Source organism: Thunnus thynnus, chromosome 5, assembly GCF_963924715.1.
Source record: "Thunnus thynnus chromosome 5, fThuThy2.1, whole genome shotgun sequence".
Taxonomy (NCBI): domain Eukaryota; kingdom Metazoa; phylum Chordata; class Actinopteri; order Scombriformes; family Scombridae; genus Thunnus; species Thunnus thynnus.
This window is the reverse complement of record NC_089521.1, coordinates 29702017-29723287: the sequence shown is the minus strand read 5'-3', so window position 1 is coordinate 29723287 and position 21271 is coordinate 29702017. Positions and strand designations below refer to the sequence as shown.

The following is a 21271-nucleotide window of genomic DNA, read 5'->3' as shown; positions in this document are numbered from 1 at the left end:
TCACTGCAAATTCTCCTCTCCTCTCTTACCCCCCCTCCCCCTCCCCCGCCCCCCTCTTCCTCCTCTCCTCCCCCCGTCTTCCCCCTCTGGTCATTTCCTCCTCCTTTCCTCCTTCCTTTCACCGTTGTTGATGTCCTCAGAGTGCTTTCCCTTTCCGCCCTGCGTCCATGTTTCCCCTCCATCGCCCTAATGGGTCCGAGTGTAGGTGGAAGCGGGGAGAGAAGGGGTAAGAGAGCCTGACAGACAAATGGAGAGAGAGAGAGAGAGAGGGAAGGGAAAGGACGGGAGATGCAAATGGCCTGAGGTGGGTATGTGGGTGGCTGAATGAGGAGGTTCCTGCACTCACGGTTGCATTGCCATCACTGACTTTTGTGTCCTTAATTTAGGGCCATCTCCTCTTATCACTTATGTATTATCTGTACTTCTTCTTTTGAGTTGAATACCACTAAACAGAAGTTTGTCCACATCATGCATGCAGTACATAACACCCCTGCGGACATTCTTTTTTATTTTTATACATATGGTCCGGGGTTGCTTTGCTGTACTTGTTTGAGCTAGACCTCTTTAGTTCAATTAAGGGAAATCTTGATGCTAGAACATACAGTGATACAGTTTTGCTTCAACAGTTTGGGGAATGCGTTTTCCTTCTTTAAAATGACAATGGCTCCGTGCACAAAGCCAAGTCAAGAAATGGCAGAAGATTAATGCTAATGGTTTTGGAATGAGATGCTGAACAATTATATATTACAGTCATGTTTGGGCGTCCACATACTTTTGGCCATGCAGTGTAGCTTGCTTGCTAAGATTGCCAAAATACTACTGCAGAACTAATGATCTAACAATAATAATAATAACACACAATGAATAAATAATGTTTTGTCTTTAAAGCATGACCTTGCATGAGCAGAAATGTGTCAACTTATTCACCAAAAGTTACTTCAAGAGCAACTTGTCTGTAGTTGTGCTTGTTTTTCTTGTGTCTGTCTTTCTTGTCTGTCATTGCAGCACAATCCTGCACGCTTTTTGACTTGCAGGGAGTTTGTATGAACCGGGAGGTGACGTCAATTATAGCACGATGACACCAATGTGGCATCAGCTGTGTCTTTGTCCCCTTCCTCCCTCTTTCTCTCTCTCTCTCTCTCTCCGCATTAGCCATTATGCTCTACAGTAAGCTAGCGGCACAAGCAGGGCTCAGTGCTTCTGAATGGAGTGTTATCAGCAAACACTACGTCATTACAGAGCAGAGAGAGGCCCAGGGTGGTGCCCTAGCTCTCTCCATTGACATTACACTGCTTTGATAGACACAACAGTCACCGTAAAGTGACTTTATCTCATTCGTGCCAACAGCCGTAGTGTCCGTCAGCTGCTCTCTGTGTGTCCTTGAGTACTCTCTCTACTTGGGATCCACTCAATCTACAAACATAAATATGACTTTTTGAAATAAAATTTCACAGTAACAATGTAACATAATCCGGTTATTTTCTGATACAAGCTATAGTGTGTATGTCATTGTGACAGTTGCTCCCAAATTACTTATTCAGGGAGTCTCAGAGATCATTTAGAGGCCTCCAGATTGTATCAGAACAAAATAATTTTTTTAAGCGCTCCCCTACTTGTTTTCTACTTGTCTCTGGCTGGCTGGCTACTTTTTCATCTAAATGTTACTAAATTTTTGAAGTTTTAGGAGAGAATGTGTATTAAGACCATTGAGTGAAAAACCGTTTAATTGATGTCAGTTTCGGTGAGCCATGGCGGTCTTTTGTTTTTAAGTAACAAACATTTCAGCACTTTTTGAAATTGCTATGTGTGAAATTTTAATGTGATTATAGCCTCTTTCTCATTACTCTTGATGGCATTTGTTTTTGTTTGTAGAAAAATGAAACAGTCCAGATAAGAATAGGTGCAATCTATGTGTTGCTTTCTTACAGTGTCCCCAAAGGTACGCACAACTCAAACGGTTTAGATTCGGACTTGGCGCTTGTGTTGAGGTGTGATTTAAGCATTTTACTTGACTTAACCTGACAAAAAAAAAAAAAATATATATGAAATGACGATAGTATAAGAGGGCTTTGTTGAATTGTGTGACTGGGTGTCTCTCAAAATGCAGTACAGTCGTTCACCTACCTGAGTTCTTCCTCTAGTTGAGTGGCAGGCGAGAGTAGGTAATGATACGGAGTGTCAAACTCATTGCACTGAACAGATATTAAGTCAGCTGTGAAACACATGAAGAATGGCAAGCGTGAAATGGGGCCAAGAAGATAGCAGAGTGCTATGTTTGTGTGTGTGTGTGTGTGTGTGTGTGTGTGTGTGTGTGTGTGTGTGTGTGTGTGTGTGTGTGTGTGTGTATGTGTGTGTGTGGTGTACCTGTCTTTGTGAGGACCGAATGTTTACATAGTTAAGTTAATAAGAATTTCTAGTTTGGAGTTTAGATTGTGATGTCACAGTCTGTGGAAGTTCCGTTTTAGCACATGAGTTTAGGATCAGTTTGAGGTCAGACATCCAGTAAAAGTTAATTAAATTAGCCATATAGTGTTGATGGTAAAAGTTAAAGCGACATTTTGGTAAAATAACACTGCTGATAAACGGCCCTCACAGCTACAGCAGTGCAAAAGTGTGTGTGTGTTTGTGTGTTAAAGAGGTGATTAGATAGCAGAAGGTTAGATTTGGTTACTTGCGCCATCTCTCGTGTCCCTACAGACGATAGCTGTGACGCCAGTTTGACCAGACAAGGTGTCCTCTACCGACAGGCCTCCTCTCACGGACCTGTGTGTGTGTGTGTGTGTGTGTGTGTGTGTGTGTGTGTGTGTATGAGTGTGTATGTGTGGGTGTGTGTGTGTATGTGTGTGTGTGTGTGTGTGTGTGGGGGGTTATTTGTCTTTCCATCGTGTGTGAATAGGTGTATAATTTGGATCAACTTTGAATATGTAAGGCCATAAATGTTTGTTTAATTTAACAGTGTGTACATGTCCACATTCAGACAGATGGCCCCGCCCCCCCCACCCATGTCTAGCTTCCTGTGCAGGGGAAGTACAGGATATTGGATGGCCCGGAGGTTTAGATACCAGATTTAAGTGCTGTAGAGGAGAGCACGAGTGACAAGACACGACGGAAACGAGCTAAAGATAGTAATAGCTCTGGGGAGGTGGGGAGGGGAGGGAGGGGGGGTGTTCACTTTCCACCAGGACAAGGGCTCCCAGAAGCTACATAACACCCTCACATGCACACACATGCCCACACACACACACTACACTATACTCAGGCAAACCCGCTCGTGCACACTCAGTCTGAAGCACAATCAAACAAGTTCATTCATACTGTATTCTGTCATACACTGTTAGAATCATCTGACTCTCGCTCTCATACTGACCTAATCAGATGGAAATGCATGCATACAGAATGTGCATGAACCCGATATGAAACGTTAGATGCGGGATTAAACCTGATACTCATATGCAGCGTCAACTATGGCCATCAGTCTCTCCGCATGATTATGATGTACCCTAACTTGACATTAAATGAGTGTTTTGATAATAACATTAAATCAGATGACTTCATAATGTTGAAAGGGTTCGCTTGTAGTGCTGGAGAATCAACATCTAATTACACATGTCTGCGCAGATTTTAGCCTCCGTAACGAATTGTTTTGGTTCTCTGGCTGGCACGTAGACCACATTCAGACTTAAAATAGCACTGTGTTTAAAAAAAAAAAAAAAAAAAATAATGCAAGGGTCTGCATTAGTGTGGGTGTTTTGTAGAGGAGCCAGGAAAAAGATGAAATGCAATCCAGCATGTCTAGTTTGAGTAATACATCCATGAGTTTGAAAGCTTACCAGACACCTGAACACTGCACAGCACTTAATATTACTTTTACATGTCCAGAAAGTTATCATGACGACAATCATCTTCTGTCTTGGCAAATGATTGGAAGGTAAACTATACCAGTAATGCGCACTTATATATTTGCATGACGTTGCCTTGTATTGTGGCAAAAGCTAAGCGACCAAAAAAAGCTGTAGTACAACTTATTGCCAGGTGACATACATTTTTTGTCGGAGCCCTTTGTGCCATGATGCCAGATAGGTTGCCATGTTCCCATCACAACACAGCAATATAACAACTGGTGAATAACATCGAGCATTTAGCTACACAGAGACATTCTTCTCAGGAGTTGGTGGAGTTCAAATCGAGGATAAAAGAGAATATTCGATACAACTCCAATGAAATACTCATGTTGTCTGCTAGATGTGCAAATAGGCAACTGTTTGCTAACATGTTAGCTATAGGGGCTACAAAAGCAGAAAGTTTCTATGAGTTCCTCCTAACGGATAGGACGCGCTTAATGAAGTATAATGAGGTATTCGATGGGATCTTGTGTAACTGGTATATTACATGACATTTCCTCACCATCCGATCTCCCCAGTGACAGCGGAGTCAAAGCTTAAACTTGTCTTGGAACACCGCACACGTCCCATAACGCTGTGTTATACTGTGAGACTCCCTGTGGCGGTTCCAGTCCCCCTCAGCTCTTGCATGCAAGTGTCCAAAAACTTGATATTCCTCATCAAAAATACATGAGGAGGGCAAGCCTTATCACTTATTCAGTAGGATTCTCTCTTCGGATTCCCATCTGTCCTTTCCCCCCTCACCTCTCACCCTTCCTGTCTCTCCTTTCTCTCCTCTTGTAACTCTTGTCTTTTTTATCTCGACCTTACGCAACACTCACTTATCAGAAGTAGGGGGTTGCTTGAGGGCCATGCCGATGTATTTCTTATCAGGAGAGTTTTCTTCTCATGGGGGAAACAGTGTTTTTTTCTGTTTTGCAGTTTAAATATGCAGTAAAACCACCACAATTTTGAGTATTTACATAATTATTTATTCCTCTCTACAGAAGCACAAATTAACTATAACAATTTAGAAGTTTTTAAAATAATGCTGAAAACAAATTGACTAATTACAATGAGACAAAAGATCTTCTGACAATAAATTAGTTGTTAAAGTATTTGTTTATATCAGAAACAACTACTAGACTAAATGATTCATTGCTTATTGGAAACATGTAATCAACAAATTATTGATAATAATGAAAATAATCATTAGTTGCAGCCTTACTTTCAAACAAACTTCAAGACTAATATACAGTACTGTATTTTACAGTCCTCAAGGACGTTGGAGTCCCTGGAGTCATTGTCATTTGCACACTGCTTTGTTCTGAATGTACAATGAAGGTGAGACATGTGGAAGCATGCAACTAGAGGGCGTTCTGGATCAGGATCTGTTTTTTGGGGGGACAGCTCTTGAAAGTGAAATATTGGCATGAAAAAAATCAGGTCAGTCAGTGACTTCCTCTGTCAGTATCAAGAAATTTTTGGTTTATATCTAGTCCTTTCAGGTATACTTTTGCTATTAAATTCATTAAGTAATTTAATATAAAAAATCATTTGATGTCAATAATACACCTGCCATCATATAATTCTATGTTTACCGCAGTTTTCTCACTTTAACACATCATGACTTTGTTAGCCATGCTAGCTTGGTTCTAGCACAAATGCGCATGGTCCCATGAGGATGATTCCTACTGACTTTGGTGATTGCCTGACATTTTTTCGAGTGCTGCTCAGCAGGTTGACATGTTTGGTTTTTCATTTTCGAACAATTGGTTAGATTGGTACAACATTTGATACATATATCTATGGAGCCTAGATGATGTATCCCACTGGCTTTGATGATACCCTGACTGTTCATCTAGTGCCACCATGATATTAACTTTTATTGAAATATCTTAGCAACTGTTAGATGGATTGCTGTAAAATTTTGCACATACATTCATGGTCTCCAGATGATGAATTGTAATCAACATTATCCTCTGAACTTGCAGCCTCACAGAGCTACAAACATGGCTGTAGGCTCTTAGTCTTGATCTGAGTGGTTTACCTCCATTCCTGCCTCAGTCTAAGACTACCTCCACACTAATACGTTTTCATTTTAAAGCGACATTTTAAAACAAAAACTATCTCCATCAACACAAGCATTTTAGCACTATTTCAGAAATAATCTCTGTCCATACTAACACGCCAGAAAATGCATATCATATGACCATTCACGTACACTGGGCACGCGTGTACTGGTGTAAACAGGAAGCAGATTGTCGACTCTGCAGTCGGTTGCTTAGTTGCAGAAAATACGACGGAGGAAGAACCAGCAAATGGTGAAAAGTAAGACCGGAGATTTCTTTGCTTGGACCCAATATGAGGTGGAACTCTCATGTGATAGGGGCGTGATGAATCAGGGAAAGAAGACGTGACTCATAAGATCCAATCAGGAAACGAACGTGGGTGTCTGCGTCATCATTTTCAAAAGTTTCCCATGCCCGTCCAGACTAATATGCAATCCTGGAATTTTCAAACTAAAATGGGGTCAGCAATGTTTTCAAAAGTCTCAGTTTTAGGGGTTAAAAAACGTTGGAGAAGTGTGGACACTGAGCGTAAACATAGCAAAAGTTACGCATTTTAAAATCAAAACGTATTAGTATGGATGTAGCGTAAGGACTGCCCTCCTTGCATGCAACCTCTGCCATCCTTCCACATCCGACCAACCCTCAACCCTCTAAATGTGCTCTCTCAAGGGTACAGCTTGTATCCTGAGAGGCCTCTTCTTGGAACGTGCTGACAGTTGGTCCACGTAGGAGGCTAAAAATAGCCAAGCAGGTCTATTACAGGTACCCGGGACACCTGAAAGGCAAATGATGATGTGTTATGTTTTTTTCCTGCTTGCTGTTATTCCTGCCCCAAGAAATGGGGGGAGGGGGGAGGATGGGAAGAGAGATGAAAATAGAACTTGGATGAGATAAAGAAGAGCAGACAGGAGATTTGATTATAGTCATCATCTTGCTTGTAAGATTCTGGCAAGAAGAGAGAGGGAAAGAGACAACAAAAAAACACGGTACTCTGCCTATCCCTTGTGATCATCTCATGTTTTTTAAAGATTCCCAGCTTGCTCATTGAAACTGTGTTCTCTTCACACAAGGATTCAGTCTGTTGGTTTGGAGATTTTCTTCTTTCCTGTAATTTGTTTGGTCCATTCATTCTCCTGTATGCAAGATTCACATAGTGCTTAATAAACAGGATGACCATGTCTTGAACACACCATAGAAATGCTCTTTTGATAAAAACCTTTATAATGTTGACTCTCTTTTCAATCCCTTCATGTGTGCCCCAATAAACCTTTAAAGAAGATATTGACAAAAGGCAACATTAAACTTCCTTTGTTAATGCTCTGTCTTTTAGGCAAAAGAAGGAAGAGCGTGATTTGGATCACAGTTTCTCAAGTCATCCTTTCACATACTACATCTGTGAACGATTTCGTCAATGTTTGCACACCAACACCAATATCTAAGTTGCCAATTATTGCTGTTTTCCACTGTGTGTTTGTGAAGTTCAGTTGCAGTTCCAGTAGGTGTTCTAATTTAGGAATGACACTTACTTTGTTATTTATATAAGACTAATGGACAGTAACTGAAAATGCAGTTGATGTTGCTTTAAAGGTGGACTGCCAACATATTATAATAATTGTAATCACTATATTTAAGTTTGTCAAACTGTATTGGACACCTGTTATGGATGCACTATTGTGTATTTGTGTGGAAATAACAGGCTACCTTAATATCTGGCAGTGTTGCTCGTTGATGCTATTTTCTCCCTGAGTGGAGGCAGAGAGGATGTGGCCCGGTGAACCGCGTAGGCAGATCAGACGCCTCATGGCTCTGCTGCCGGCCGGGCTTATTTCTGTACAGCTCATCCAGGCTCACAGAAAAACAAATTATTGATTTTTCTGAATTTTTTTTTTTTTTTAATGTGTTTTGTTTTTCCTCCCATTGAGAGGCATCTACCTGCAGACCTTGAGTGATTATGGCGAAGGTTAGCTAAGACAGGACTGTGCTTTCAGTTGACTGTCATGACATTTTTTTTTACCATTTTTAGCTTGGTGGTGGGTTGAGAATAGTCGTGCCTGTCTCATCTGTTTTTTGCGCGTTAGCTGCACTTAGTAGCAATGGCTCATTTTTCTCGATCTGTGTTTGGGCCTTTTGTGGAACAGTCCTAAATTATACTGCTAGGGTTGGTTATATAAAACCCCCGAATCTACATTTTATGTTCAAAAAGAAGGTGCTGGAGCCCTCTTAGTCTTTGTGTTCCTCTAAAAGCATCTGTACATTTATCTTCTTTGCACACATGTGTAGTCTGCATGTGTGAAACCTCATGTACTTGTGTCAACACACCCATACGTTTGTCTGTGAAAGGAGGATTACTGGGAAAAGGATGGGAAAACAAATCCATTTCCTGTGAGTTGAGAAAGCCACGGGGTCATGGTTTCTATCCGGAGGTGCAGCTGTAACCCAACACTGCCTTGGTCCCAGGTTAAACCCCACCTCCCCTCACTGCTACCCCCTCCCTGTTAAGCTCATAGTCCACCTGTTAGGAAGTCATTCATCTCTCTGTTCCCCGGAGAGGGATAACTGGATCCCCCCACCTCTGACCACAGCCGCACTGATGGATGGGTTTAATGGGCTTTTATTGTTTGATATATCCACTCTTCCTCCCCTTTCTTTCCCAAATCTAATCTGCTGTCTTTATATCTCTTTACTCGATCTGGTCATGACTTACCTTTTTTCTTCATTTTTCCTTTTTGTGTTTATCTTCTATTTCTGTTTCTCATATGCAGTCTTACAATGGGACCTTGTTCTAGTACAGCAATTAAATGGACTTTATTTTTGGTTAAAGGAAGGTGTCTGTTACCAATATGAATGTTCTCCTACAGTGTTAAATCCTCCCCATTCATATATTTCCATTTTTCTGACTGTAATCCCATCACAAAAAAATAAAAGAGTAGAAATTATTTGATCACCAACAATGCAAGCTACAGAATCAGGGGTGCCTTGAAAAAATAATACCAGGTATTACAGAATGGACCAGTTTAGGGAAAAGAAAATGACAATGACTGAACTAGAGATTAGCCTAGTTTTGTAAAAGGAATTGGAGTTTGGAGTTGTGATTTATTGGGATGGTTTAATCATAAGGTACTGTTTAAAGGAACATTCTTCGATTGCATAGTAATTCCAGACTGTTTTTCTAAAGGTCTTTTGGGATCTGGGACATGCTTAATCCTCATTCCTCATAGTGAGGCCATTGCATGGTGGTGGTGGATTGCTGCTGCAGAGGACAAAGTTGATTCTGACTCAACTTTTGCTGCAGCACCATCCAACAGCACCTGGCAATGCACTGTGTTGGCCAGTCAAATACATGCAAGCATGCATTCCTTCGTAAAATACCCTATAACATGTACCGTGTGGCATTGAGCTTTGAAGTGTTGAAACAGAAGAGCAAATTATTTCTGCAATGATAACATACATAGTTGTAAGGTCCACCTGTAAGTAGTATCATCATGCTGTGGCTTGGCATCTGAAAAGCATTCATACAAGACCTCCTGGTTTGATTTTTATCTAGTTTTATCTTTTCACCTATACCCATACACTACTCCCACCCCAACAGCCCCTTCCCTTTATCGTCAATCTATACACAGCCTTACGTTAACCAGCTACCCATTTCCAATAAATTGACCTTTTAAACTCTCAACAGCCTGTAGATCAGCTCATCTATCATTTTTGCCTTCATGACATTGTTGTTGAGGATTATAATCGGGTTAAATTGGGTTGGGGATGTTCGGGGCACATAGGCCTACGCTCTTCTATGTCATCAGGGGACGCTTAACTTTGCACATCTTCAACAATGTGTATATTTTTACACTTCTCTCTGTCTTAATAACTCAAACAACGACTAACACACGTTTCCTTCGTAGCTGTAGAGAACATAGGCCTAAATGAAGTTATGTAAGCATTGTCAGGACAATTGTGGTTTGAGCAGAATGTCAGAGCAACTCAAATTACACCTTGGTTAGGTAATGCAGGCTAGTCTGACCGTTTCCTAGCTATAACATTAATTAATGAAAAGGAACTAGCTTACAGTCTTTGCCTTGCCTCTCATAGGAAAAAGGCTTTGTTCAATTTTAGTGTATATGATATTGTAACATGTATATTAATTCCAGTTTCATGTAACTATTAAAAAGTCTGTTCTTTTCATATTACTTTGTATTTTTATTCTCTCCTTTAGTGGTAACAACACCATTCCTATGTTTGATACAGATACACAGGAGAGTGCACATACTGAAAGATTTTATTGTCATCAGCTGTAGTTTTGCACACCGCCAACAGTATCTAGAAGGACTTTGATTAGCGTTGTAGTGTTCAAAGCAGAGGGTCGTCTCACCTTGTTATATTTTATTTGTTTGTCAAATGATATCAATCAGATTTTGTAGTCCATGCGCACACATGGCAACCCTGAAACCACACAGCCCCCCCCACATAACAAATCCCAATCTAACCCCTGATTATAATACAGTAGCCACTGTGCACGCAGCTTAAGTTGTTTGGCTCTTTGTATCCAGACTCTACCTCTTTGATCTTTTGAAAAACATGCTGTCTTAATCAGATATAAACTTGGTTTTTATGCCATAAACTGGGATTTTAGCTTCCTTATAAAATGGTTTTCATATTGTTAGATCCAGACTACTAATAGCTTTGTGTTTCATTATAATCGTTTTTTGTTTGATTGTTTGTCAAGGTTCAGATATAAGGTTCTCCACTAAAGGCGCTTAAGTGTTTTGCAGTGGCTGTGAGCCCGGTATGTGTGGGAACACGAGAAAAGTTAGGTCGCTAGCATAGTCTGAGAGGGGGATCAGGGCTAGCCTAGAGCTTGCATTGTCTTACGGTGGGACAATTAGCAATTAGCAGTGGGGTTATTCTCAATGGCAAATGAGTTTCCCACAGGTGCTTTGCAGTCCTTTTGGTATTAGCTTAAGTGCTAAAGCTGATTAGCAGGCATTTGTGTGGCAATGCAGCTCAAGCCAATCTCCCTTCTGGACACCTGCCTGTTGCTGGCAATTTCCTGTGAGAGGCACCGCCTTTGAAAGATTTAATATTTGTGTTAAGATGTTGCTGACTTTTGCATTGCATTAAGTGTCTGATGGCTTCTTTAGTAGGAGTTTATATTCAAAACCATTCAGGTGTTTTTGTGCTCTCTTGTTGTGCTTTTATGCTCTACCTTTCATGAGAGTATCACCAGTGGATGAACTTCAAATGCTGGATTTTCTGTGACACTTTCAATCAGCACGACTGATCTTTGTTCATCCTCTCTCTGTCACTCTTTCTTTTCAAACTCCCATTGAGTTGTTTACATGTCCAGTAATCTCCAGGTTGGCTTTCTCAGAGAGGTAAAAGGATATGAGTCATGCTAATGGTTAGATATGTGTCAAGATTACACGGAAAGATTAACCTCCTGCTGTCCTACATATACGTAAGCCCTCCATATGGCAAAAACATTTCTTCCCTGAACACAAGTTCTGCTTGTTTTTTAGGTCACTTTTATCTTAAATGATAAAATGAATGAATTACAAGATGGAGAGGAACTATTATGTCCTTTAAGAGAGCACCAAAATTCCACAGGTGGTAAAAACAATCATCATCTCAAATGACACAAAGATAAAGATAAAATATCCTTGGAAAATAGCATCTTTATGGTATATTACTTCACTTTCTGCTTTGGTATTTCTCTGTATACTGCCACCCATTCTTCCACCCATGTTCATTGTTCTAGTTCACAACATACTTGTTTAGGTATTAACTCTCTGTCTAACTGCACAGCATTATGTAACCGTCATTCAGAAGAACAGTACAACTTGTGAATGGTCAGTGTTATAGTTGGTTGCTTGTTACCATAGTATTACCTGACAGTTCATACCTGATTGTACTGATGCTGGGAAGAATGTGAAACATTAACGGAATATGCTTAAATTTGTCAGTTCACAGAGTTTGTTTGTAGTGTGATATAAGTGCACATTTTTCTTATTCCTAGAGTTGGGTATCAGGAGCTGGTTCTGAGGTAGGTTGGAGGTTGGAACCACTGTGCTTATGTTTGCATTGCAGACCATGTATGTATCAACATGTGTATAGTGTTTACAATATGGCTGAGCAAAGCTGGTGATGCAGCAAAGTCTAATATCTGCGCAAAAATAATTTTATACAAGGGAGGACGTCCATTTTACATGACAAAGCATTCCTTCCAGTTGTAGTCATGATGTCCTGGAATCAGCTAATGATAGCCTGTCCAGCTAACGTAAAAATAAATGTTTCAACTTGTGCAGCAAGACAATTACTGATAATGGCAGCTTGAATCTGCTATAAAAGGTAAAAGGTCACCATGATCATGTTGTGCTCTCTTTCTTTACTTTTAACTAACAATGACAAGAATCTGAATAGGATTTGTTAAGAGCTGGAATCAATAAAATGATTTATTAAAAGTAAATTCTAATAGAAATTTACAAAATATGAACTTTATCCAACCCTACTCCTCCTAGAAGAAGTCCACAAATTGAAAAAGAGTAACAAAGGCCTGTAGACAATTGATATATTACATTAAAGTAAAATTCTTAATAGAGATCATGTAAAAATGTAGGTAAAAATCAAGATAATAATGCTTCTCAGAATGCATCTATGACAATTAAATTATTTCCCTCAGTTTCACATCTTCAACGTTGACCTATGAAGGAACTGTGACAGAATGTTGTATTAATAAAGAGCCTATTGTATAGAATTAAACTGTATGAATGGAACAAACTCGGCATAAATGTCCTCACTCTGACCCACCACAGTTCTCTTCGTGAATATGTCCACATGCCACCTTTGTGTCGCAAGTCCCCTTGTGACTAGCTATATTTGAACACTTAAGTGAGCCTAATGAAAGGAAGTCACCCATTTATGTCCCTCTCTACAGTTAGTTATTCTTAGAAAGTCCCTTTGCTGCTCTGGTGAATCAGTGGCACCACTTCAAAGGCCTTGGTCTGAACTGACAGCCATGGCCCTTGTCAAGAAGCATCCAGTAATCTTGTGACACACAACAGGAGCTCGAACTCTGGTCAACAAGTGACACAGTGATGTCCCTGATTTTAGCATGGATCAACTGGATTAGGTGTCTTGAATCCAATTATTCTTAATTTTTTCCCTGAATTCACGCAGCGTCATAAGTTCTTATCAAATATGTCAAAAATGTGTGCCAACTGCCTCAGCAGATTGTCTTTAAATAACAGCATCTGGTAAACTTGTAGTTCCTGTTCAGCAAAGAGTTTAGCATATGCTGAGAGCAGTGTGCTGCTTCACGTTTTTACACCTCCATGAATTTTTCTGGCAGTTGTTGTTGTCTGAACAAATAAAGTTAATTCTAGATGTGGTGTAACTACATATCAAGTCTATAAAAAGATGCAAGTGGAAGCAAAAGATGTAGGTTTGCTCTAGAGGTGGTGCAAATGTGTCCATCCAGTTTGAAAATCTGTTTACTTGATCCAAAAAATTTGGAGCTTATTGCAAGGTTGTGTGACTCCACATCATGAATGTACACACTTCCTCCCATGTCTTCACTTCTGCTGTTCTTTTAACACCAGTCCAGCAGTCAAATTTGCACAATTAAAGCAAGGCAAAAATTCACTTCGTGTTCAGTCTGAATGCACCTTTTAAGAGCTCGTGTATCTGGAACCATTGGTGATTTTGGGCTGTAAAGCATACAGTGACACTGTATTGGGGCTATACACAATAGGTGAGCATTTTCATTGTAGGCCTTTATCCAAAATTTGCTCCCAAAATGAAATTAGCTTGGGATTCTGATGTCCTACTCTGGGATACCTTGACAGAACCACCCGAACCCTTCCGGTTGCATTATGGTCTCCCAAACTAGCAATCTTACGGCTGCTGTTCCTACAGTACATGCTCCATTTATTCTTTGTTCCCTGTCTTAATTTTTGTTCCTCTCCTCACACCTCTCTCCTCCCAAACTGTCTGGCCTACTGTCTCTGATATAAAGCAGCTGGACTCTGATGCCTTTTTTTGAACTGACAAGAGGCTCTGATGATAGAACACATTTCCTCTGTTCCTACCACTCTCTATAGAGCACAATAGCCTTGGTGTTTACAAGTGCCCAAGAGGAAACACTTGTCAGTCTGTTGATCCACCTGCTTCAGGACAGAGTGGGCTTAAAGGTTTGGCCTGTTTAACGTTAACCCCTGGCCCTTGTGGAGGTGGTACAGAGAAAATGACGAGAAGGGCTACACTGTTTGAAATGTTTTCCTTGTCTGTCAAATCTTTCCTCGGTTCTCAGAAGTTTGCCCAGTAGGACTTCTCCTACCTCTGGAGTCTTTTCACTCCTCTGCAAATTCTTCTTTAAAGCTGTAGTATGTATTTCCCCCTCAAAATAACAAATGAATACAATATATCATAGATTACCGCTCTTAGCTTTTGTGTGCAACACCCCACATTAATGTCTTTGCCTTGGGCGTATTGTTTGCTGTTTTACTGCGTTTCCATTATATCCTTGTCTTCTCACTTCTTGAACTTTTCCAGGCTGACCTTAGATGCATGTGTGCTTGGTAAAGTGGACCACATCACTGAAACACAGAAGTACAAAGCCACAGTCTTGCTGATTGTATATCTTATATAATCAGTCAGTTTTATTATTGTTAAAAAATGTTTGATTGTGAAGTGAGTCTCAGTGTTGCCACAAAAATGGAGCAATGCAGTGTCAGATTTTTTAAGACGTGTTCAATTTGACTGACTTGTGTTTTGCAGACGAGAAGGATACATGCAATGGATTGTCCTCCGGCAGTAAGTCAAAGCTACCTGTGAGGGAAAGAACTAAGCTAAACAGGAAATAATTCAAACCCATCCTAGTCCTGAAGCATCAGCTTTGCACATAATTTACCATTTTGGTAAAAGTCAAGGAAAGGTATAATACTATATTTTATACATTTTTAAAAGTTAACATTTTTGGAAGAGAGGCTTAATGTTAGTTTATGATAGTGCTATGTTGTGATAATTGAACCAACTGCTCCTGCATTACTACACTCTACAAGTATTTTTGGAATTGCTAGTTCTATTACCATAATATAGCTTTTAAAGTGCCAAGGCTGCACAAAACCAGGCAAACTCCGAGAACCTGGACACCCTTTTGTTCCAGCCTTAAAGGCAGCAGTGGATGAGACATTTTAGCAACAAACACAGAATCTGATGTAACCATCCCTTGTGCTATTTAGACTGAACGCCTACATGAGAACCTGGCTATGATGTTAGAGTAGGTGGGTGAGTGCAGGAAGGTCACCGGGGTTACAGAATAAGCACCTTCTCTGCCAGCTAGTCCCGTCACATCTCCAGAAAAAGTAGATTCTTCCTTCTCAGAAGCACCCACCTTCACCACCCACTTTCAGCTCTGCTCAGCTCTGAGCTCACCTAGACAAATCGTCTACACAACCCTGCCTTTACCTTTGACTGATTAATACATATCTCACTTCATGGTAGATTTTAAGTAATATTTCAGCGTATTGTCAATTCCTGAGTCTCAATGGTGTGCAGGAATTGATTTAAGGTCATTGTATCTGATTCATCACAGTTGTAATGACCTGTGCATTACACACATGAACATTAACTTCTTTAACACTGCACAGACCCCAGAATTTTAATGTTTATCCTGTTCTAATATGGATATTTTCAGTGAGTTGTAGACTGCAGTTTCCATGAATACTGGGTTACCCACAAATGCATACACACACACCCACACACTACATGGTACCTCATGTTCTCAGGAAATCTATCATGGTCCTCATGCATCCCATCGTTTGATGTGCAAGGTCTTAGCAGCTGATGTCAGCCCAATTTAGCTCTTCCAGCCAGGTTCTAATCTGACCCCTCGGTGCTGCCACTAGAGTAGGATGTTTAAGAGGATGAGGCTCAAAACAGAAGACGGAGTGTTTACGGAGAGTAAACAAAATATCTAAAGCCTCTTTCAGACACTGTAATCGTAAATGTTCTACTAATTTTTTATGATGGTGTCATGTTTGAAAAAGGACCCCCAAGTAATATTTCCGGAGTTTAGCTGGCTATCTGCCTACTGAAGACACATTCATATTTCTGTAACATTTTCTATATGTCTTATGTCAGATTTGGAACAACTATTGAAGAGAAGATAACTGCACACTAAGCTCCAACAATTTCGTTGTATAACCAACATTTTGACTGCACTTGGTCTTTGGCACTTGGAGCTCAGACAAATTGAATTTGGCAACAAAGGCACAAATGTTGGAAGTTGGTCCAGGGCTGAAATTGAAGAACTGCTGTCCCTCCACACCTTGGATGAGATAACAAGACAATAAACCATCTTCAAAACAATCTCCTGTATTGCCTAAACTCACTGTCAGAAGTCAATTATCGCTTGAGAATTGTAGCCCTATCCCTAGCGATAAAACATGCATTCCTACAATGGAGACCAATGTGAAAGCCAAAAAGCCATGACTTTGGCAGATCTGACTATGACAGATTGATGACACATCAAGATCAAGATGGCGCCGTGGATGGCAGCCTCGGTGTGTTGTGTCCTTTCTCCACTTCTCCTCTCCATGTACACCAACAGGACACCTCCAGTCATCAGTCCGTCAAGCTCCTGAAGTTTGTGGATGACACCACCCTCATTGGGCTCATCTTTGGTGGGGATGAGACCGCCTACAGGGGGGAGACTGACCCTCTGGTGACTTGGTGTGGACAAAGCAACTTGGAGCTCAATGCTCTAAAGACCATGGAGATGGTTGTGGATTTCAGAAGGAACACAGTCCCACCTGCCCCTATCACCCTGTGTGACTCCCCAGTGGACGCTATGGTCCTTCCACTTCCTGGGAACCATCATCAGCCAGAACATCAGTGGCCGTAGGCTCAGCAGAGTATGTACCTCCTGTGGCAGTTGAATAAATTCAACCTGCCAAAGTCTGTGATGGTGCACTTTTACACCGCCATCATTGAGTCCATCCTCACCTTCTCCATCACCATTCAGTACGCTGCTGCAACTGCCAAGGACAAGGGCAGACTACGCTGTGCCAAAAAGGTGATTGGATGCAATCTGCCATCCCTCCAGGACTTGCATGCCTCCGGGACACTGAAGCAAGCAGGAAAGATCATGGCCGACCCCTTCTACCCCAGACATAAACTTTTTTTGAAACACTCCCCTCCAGAAAGAGCCTGAGGTCTATCAAGACAAAAACCTCACACCAAAAGAACAGTTTCTTCTCATCTGCAGCTGGCCTCATCAACAAGGCCCGGGACCCTCACATTTGTACATCTGTGATCTGTGATCTTACATGGCGCGTTATATGAACACCACTTGTATTATTATTATTATTATTATTAATGCGCACTGCCAGTACTGTTTACTCCTGGTCAATATTTTGTACATTCATCTCATTCTCTTCTATTTAATATTTAAAATTTAAACCTGTAGCAGCCCCTCTCACTTATATATTTTATAATATATTTTACATATTTTTTCTTTCTATTGTAAATTCTTTCTTTTTAATATTATGTAGGATTACTTAACTTTGTGTATATTTTTTGACTGTTACACACCACAACAACACCAAGGCAAATTCCTTGTATGTACAAACCTACTTGGCAATAAGTATCTGATTCTGAACTCAAAGTTAAGCCTCTTCGACCGCTAGTGATTTTCAGTATTCACACATGCAGCTACATTCAAGAACATTTCCGTGTTGTGCCTTTTCACACATGCCGTGGCAATGCCAGAATAGATGAGGCAAGGAACAGTCCAGCAGATGGTGGTCATGCAACACTTACGGATGCCAACCGCCGTAATACTCAACAGAAGAAGAAGATGGGGCAAGGCCAGATTTACGTGTATGGAAGACGGCAGAAGACATCTCTTATTATTTTTAGGAACATGCCAGGCGAGGAGCTCTTTTTGTCCAGTGCGAGTGTTCTTGTATAGTATTTAATATTCAACAAATCTGCGAGACAAATCATTGAAAGCATTGGCAAGGCAACTATAAACAGTCACAGATTCATGTACGTCATCAGCAGAGTCTTGTCATTGGTTTGTTCGCTCCGTGTGAAAACGCCTTTCATCAGACAAACGTAACCCTTGACATGCTTGTCCTGAGGTGTCAAGGTCTTGAGGTGGGAAATTGGTGGTACAGATTTCCCTGAATATTGATCCCTGCTCTCATTCATACATGAACCCATGCAGGAAATGTCCCTGAACATTTCAGGGACAGACTGCATGTGTAAAAGGGGCTTTACAGATTCCACGTCTGAAAAGGCCTAAGCCATAGAGGAGAGTGAAAGGCCAGTCAGATATTTTACACATCCTTGCATGCACATAAAAAACAAAAGCTCTGTCTATTATGAATATGAGCACAGATTGGGAGATGCAGACATGCACATACTGTATGCACATGGAAATATATGACCACACACATTCAGAGATAGCCTGCTTTTTATTTGTCTTTCTGATAAGTGGGCTGAGATGCATTTTGGTGGTACAGAACCCATGATGACAGACCACAAAGCCCACCTGTGGCTGCCAGGGCCTGGGGCAGCTCTCCCTGCTCCCTCCTGCCTGTACTGTGAAGGGCAGAGGCACAGCATGACCTCTAACCCCCCACTGCTCCAGCTGCCAGTCAAGCAGCCCAGCACCCCCCCTTATCCAGTGCTCCCTGCCTGCCATGCAACTCAATGGTGGAAGTGCTAACTGCTTCCTCTTTGAGGGCCTCTTCAGCCCAATCAGCTGGCCTTTCTTGTCGTTCTGCTATCAGTGTTTCCCACAGGTTGGCATTTTGGACGGGTGGCAGGTGAGTGTTAGAGTTGTCTGTGGATCGTTGTTGACATTTCAGTTAGCAAGCCCAATATGTCATTTTCAGCCATGATCGATGAAGATGCCTTTCACTTAATTGCCACAGCAACATTACACTCTCTTCAAGTGCTGCTTCTGCTTTAGTGAAGTGCAACAGATTGCTAATTTAAAACAGGATACTTACCCAACATAGTGGTTATGCAAATACATGTGTGGGCAGAGTAGCTAACGTAATTTGTCAAAGTGTTTGCAGCACCTCGTTTTCTATTGCCCAGAGATTTGTCATCTGTAATTGGTCAACAATCTCATGTGATTGGTTGTGGACTAGATTTTTTCTGTTCACTCTACTATTTTTAGTATACCTCTGTTTAAACTTCTTGGTTTAAGGGATTTGAAAGTCATGAGCGCTTCCAATATAATTTCCTTTATCTGGCATGAACAATTGACTCAACCCAACCAGTCAAGGCAGATGGCTGGTTCTGCTTGAGGTTTCTTCCCATTAGAGGGGAGTTTTTCCTTGCCGTTGTCGCCAAGTGCTTGCTATACAGCAACCAAAATTTTAATATACAGCACAACAAATACCTTTTCAAAGACAGACTTTTACACCTGGATTGCTTCCTGTTTTGGCTGCTTTACTGATGTATCTGCTCCCTCTGAGCAATTATTTTAGTTATATTTCCAGATTTTGTAATTTACTGTATCTCACCGGTGATTAAACCATCCAGTGTTTCCCCTAGGTTGACTGCTTTGGCCTGATGGGGATGGGGGGTGCGCTGAACAAAAGTTGAGAGACTCAGCAGCCACACATTTCTCTGTTCTCTATTTCTCTGGCTAGCGTCTTCAGGTTAGGCTAACCCATTGTTGCTAACTTTCTAACTCTCTAGAGTTCCCTAGGCAACAACATAGAGGTTAACTCATGTTTCAGAACAGTGCTGCACAGATGCTCCCAAATGCTATTGATTTCCGAATGAATGGATATATGGCATTATTTTTGGCATTTAAAAAAAAATTTTTTTTAGCCTGGCGGGGGTTCTCGTTGACCTGGCGGCCCGCCAGGCCTGTACAATTATAGGGGAAATAGTGCTATCATAATCAAAGACAACTTATCATAATGATATTAGATCATGAGGTATCATTTGATTATAACACCAATTTGGATCCTTTCCAGATGCTCAAATATTATTTGTTCTATGCCTTTTTGCATATTCATACTCACGCACCTAAACAGGAACACTGCCTATATGTGTTCTCCCAATTTCAATAAGTTCAATACTCTCATTGTACCCACACAATACTTACACTTGAGTGAGGTCGTTGAACCTTGAAATTTCTGCCCTTGTAGTAAGCCTCCTGCCGCCTTATTTCATTGCCATGGATTTTGATTTTAGCGAGCATGTGTATGTGTGGGTGGGAATGTCCATTAAAATGTGAATTATGTGGGTAAATCTTACTAAGGGGCTTTAAAATGGGCTAATCCCATGCAAAGCCACAATGACGCTCATTCACTTCCTCACTGTGAAAGGATTCGCCTCCACTTGAGACTCTGGTGGGAAAGAAACCGAAGAAAACCCCCCTGGTTAGGATAGGAGTTACTGAATTTCTCAGCAAAAGCTTCATTTCCTCTTTAACAAGAGACTTTTCTCAGGAACGTCAGCTGTGTGATGTCAATCCATTTGAAGCTCATTTAGCAGAATGCTAGAGGTGCAAATCATCAACATAGACGCTGTTCAGATTGATTAAATACAACAAGGTTTTCTTGTGTTTGTCCTTTTACTTTTGGCTAATGCTTCATAAAGGATTCAAGCAATCATGGTTTTCTCTTATAAGACAGTGAAACCTCTCAGATGTTGTTTTCCTTTTTCATGAACAGAACGTGAAAGTTTGCCGTGCCTTTGAAACATCAAGACACTCACCACAAAACTCAGTTTGTTACCCTAACATGAGAAATATAACCAGATGAAAGCGCCGTCAAGAAAGTTAGAGTGTAACTTAATGAATCATAGCTCAGGGATTGTGAAACTTTCTAAATTTTGTTTAACTTTGTTGCAGTGACAATGACTAAAGAATAGACCTTGGTCACGAACACTGTCTTCCCATTTTTGTGTCTGCGGCTGTTTAGTCAGAGGCATCCTACATGGATGATTAGCAGTTATTGTAGGGCCAATCCAAATAGATACAGGGAACCAGATAACTGCCACTGCTTCTTGGCACGTAATAGAGAAAAAAGCAGAAGTATAAAGAGGAAGTGTAGTAGAAGAGAGAGGGAGAAAAAATGAGGGAGTGATACGTGAGGAACTTGAGTTGCTGACTGACTCATAGGATGTCCAAGAGCCAAAGAAAGAAAGGAACCGAAAGTTCCAGCAAAGGGGAAAATATAACCCTGTTCTCTGGTGTCTGGGTCGATGAACTACATTTTTGGTCTTCATTTTCTTAAATCTGTCTGCCTGAAGTCATGCGATTGCCTCCTGTTTTTTTTTTTCTGTGTAGGGCTG

General features: G+C 40.9%; 1 protein-coding gene and 1 long non-coding RNA gene across 2 annotated transcripts in view; one reads left to right on the top strand and one right to left on the bottom strand.

Annotated features, from left to right (window-relative positions):
- poc1b (POC1 centriolar protein B) overlaps window positions 1–21271 on the top strand; it is a 50255-nt gene that overhangs the window by 9184 nt on the left and 19800 nt on the right. The gene's annotated exons all lie outside the window — the stretch shown is intronic.
- On the bottom strand, window positions 870–2298 carry LOC137183502 (uncharacterized). Its single transcript, XR_010928479.1, has 2 exons — window positions 2125–2298; window positions 870–1413 (listed from the first exon to the last, which is right to left on the bottom strand). It is a non-coding gene; the product is annotated as an uncharacterized lncRNA (long non-coding RNA).